Source organism: Herpailurus yagouaroundi, unplaced genomic scaffold (assembly GCF_014898765.1).
Source record: "Herpailurus yagouaroundi ecotype Mexico unplaced genomic scaffold, PumYag 142, whole genome shotgun sequence".
Classification (NCBI taxonomy): domain Eukaryota; kingdom Metazoa; phylum Chordata; class Mammalia; order Carnivora; family Felidae; genus Herpailurus; species Herpailurus yagouaroundi.
The window spans coordinates 2,275,649-2,278,794 of NW_024412397.1; the positions used below are offsets into that span (position 1 = coordinate 2,275,649).

Genomic DNA, 3,146 nt, shown 5'->3' on the forward strand with positions numbered 1-3,146 from the left:
AGTTCCCCTGGGGGTCCCCTCGAGCATGAGGCTGACTACAATCTCCACTTGTCTTAATGAGCTCCCGCAAAATGGCCATTACTTCTCGTCTAGTGAAGAGCTAATAAAATAAGTTTCATTACGTTGTGTGGGTGCCTTTGCCGAAAACCCACGCTTTGGTTTCTTTACAGTGCTTTTTAAAGATCTTGATGACATAGGAACACGTTGCTTTTCTGAACTGAAACTACCATGTCATGTATTCGATGAAGGGAAATACTAAACATGAGAGTAATGGCAAGCTTCACATTACCTGAAGTCAGCATTAAAGTCTTAAACCTGCTCAAATTCATGGAGGCTTTGTTCTATCCCAAGCACCGCTGGTGTTTGGGGTATTTTCAAAGTTTCTAGGGAATAACCTGAAAAAACTTAAAAAAAACAAAACAAAACCCTGTCTGTTTCTTGGCCTCAATTTGTGAGGAAGAAGCAGCAAGAACCAGGCTGGCAAATTTAAGAATTTTCACGCTCTGTCTGCAACCAGCCAAGCTCTTTGCCCGCGGGGACCCAGTGACCGATGGCTGCAGACAGCAGCCTCCTCGGTGGCGTCTACAGCCTGTTGATTGCATGGGTTGCCAAGAGGGACCCTGGAGATAGCCCTTTCCAGTGGACAGTCGTGTCTGACCTTAACCAAGACACCTGGATTCATATAAAGTACTTAATGTAGACACCTGGGTGTTGCTGGGAAAACCCCAGAGCACAGCAGCCAAGGTCCACATTGGCCAAGTCACCACGTCCATCCGCACCAACCCGTAGAACAAGGAGCATGTGGCTGAGGCCCTACACGGGGCCAAGTTCAAGCTCCCTGACCACCAGAAGATGAGTTGTGCTGTGGCTTTGTTCCTTCCTGCCTTTCCTCGCCCCGGTGTCCAGGCTTTCTGTTCCTATTCCTTCCATCACTCCCTAGATCCACAGCTCCAAGAAGTGGGGCATTGCTAAGTTAACGCGGACAAATTTCAAGACGAAGTGGCTGGAGAGAAGTTCATCCCAGATGGCTGCGGGGTCAAATATAGCTCTCATCACAGCCCCTGGGACAGGTGGCGGGCTCCACACTCATGAGAACTTTGGTGTTTCCCCCTCCTTATTCATGCCCACCAATAAATCCTCTTTCCTGTCCAAAAAAAAAAAAATGTTCACACTTTGGCTTGGTGGATGGGTGCTAATTCGTTTCTTTGTTCATCAGCTAATTCAACATATGCTTAGCGACAGCTTCCCCTGTTGTTAGCACTGGTCTCAATCCTGAGAGCTCATCCCTGGACAAAACAAAAATTCCTACCTTCGTGGATCTTAATTCTAAGTTGGGAAGAGACGATGTAAGGAATGGGTAGAAAGCTAAGTAAAACACACAGCATGTCAGATGGTAATTCACGCTAAGGAGTTATAGTTTTAAGTTCCACGATCAGAACGGAGCTTGAAAGTGACCCATATGGAAATCAGGGAGGGGAGTGTTCCCAGCGCGTTCTAGGAACCCAAGCAAGTCGGGTTGGAAAGCCTGCCGATGTGGAGAAGGAGTCATTCAAACAGGTGACAGTGGGGTGTTTCTCCTGAAAAATATGTATAAAATGAAAAGGCTAATATCAGTTATATCAGTTATGCTTATATGAGTAATTGAATGAGAGGCAAATATCTTTTGTGCTATTTTAACGAAAACAAAAACCATCCTCAATAGAAACATAAATGCGATTCACAGATCATACTACGGGCCTCCTGAACAGTGTGATAAAGGTCAAGTTTTGCAATATTGTGTAAACGAATCCAGGTGTCTTCATCAAGTACTTTATACAAATACAAAGTTGTTAAAGTCAAAAGACACACGCCATTGCCTGCTCCCTCCATGGACACCTAATACAGGAAGCCCCCTTGTCACCACCTGCTGACTTCCACTACGCGCACCTGCTCTCCTCCAACTGGCCCACGGGTTTCTCTTTGCCAGATCCTTCTATATCTGCATTTGTGGTTGCCAGAGAGTCTGATTGCCACTCTAACTGGCCACAAAACTCTACCTGCCTTTAACTCACTCACATCTCCCAGGGTGTCACAGGAAGACAACACCACACTCCCGAGGGCTTCCTTCCAGGGATCATGCAGGGCCTCAATTCAATGATGGATGCACATTTTATTACGAGCCTCACATTTATTATTTGTGCCATTTAATATTCTGGGGTGGCTGTGCATCTTGCTGGACATTAGCCCTATTTTTCTTATTGCTGAGAAATCCAGCACGTGCAATCAGAGGCATGTCCTGTTATGTGAATTGTTCCCATGTTGGGATCACACACCCCAACATCCACCCCACTGGCGCTCACCTAGTTCAACTTATAATTTCTTGTCTGAGCTATTTCAAAGACTTTCCTAAGAGACTAGGGGCGCCTGGGTGGCTCAGTCGGTTGAACGTCGGCTTCGGCTCAGGTCATGATCTCGAGGTTCGTGAGTTCGAGCCCCGCGTCGGGCTCTGCGCTGACAGCTTAGAGCCTGGAGCCTGCTTTGGATTTGGTGTCTCCCTCTCTCTCTCTGCTCCTCCCCTGCTCATGCTCTGTCTCTCTCTCTCCTTCAAAAATAAATAAAAACATTGAAAAAAATTTTTTAAGAGGCCAGCAAATGGGTGCAAAATGTCCTCACCAGTAATATAACAGTATGATAGATATTTTAGGGCTAAAAAGGAACTATTTAATCTAGCTCATTTGTCTGATACATGGACCCTATTTTGTAAAATTTCCACCAGTTAGTTTCCAGTTTTCCATTTTGTAATGGAACTCCTCTGGTGAGAGTTCACATAGTCTGGCGGAGGTCAAATCCAACAACTCGAATTTTAAGCCCTGGATAATCGAGTCCGGCAGTGTGCAAAAAACTACACCTTACAGACAAGTGGGTTTTTCCCAGCTGTGTGCGGTTAGTTCAACATTCAGTAATTCTACTACAGGCTAAAGATGAAACCTCATAAACACGTATCAAAGGGAGCAGAAGAAGCATGAATAAAATCCACCCTCCTGGATTTATCGTGTTGTTCCATGCCTGCTCGCAGAAATTGCTTCCTCCGTTCATGGTTCCCTCCCCATCCTGTAAAACGTGAGAACCTCACGCATCCCTTCGTCAGTCACACCAAGCACATCACG

General features: G+C 45.9%; 1 pseudogene; it reads left to right on the top strand.

Moving 5' to 3' along the window:
- The first annotated feature begins 507 nt into the window (after positions 1–507).
- Positions 508–632, top strand: LOC121033289 (uncharacterized; annotated as a pseudogene).
- Positions 633–3,146: the final 2,514 nt, after the last annotated feature.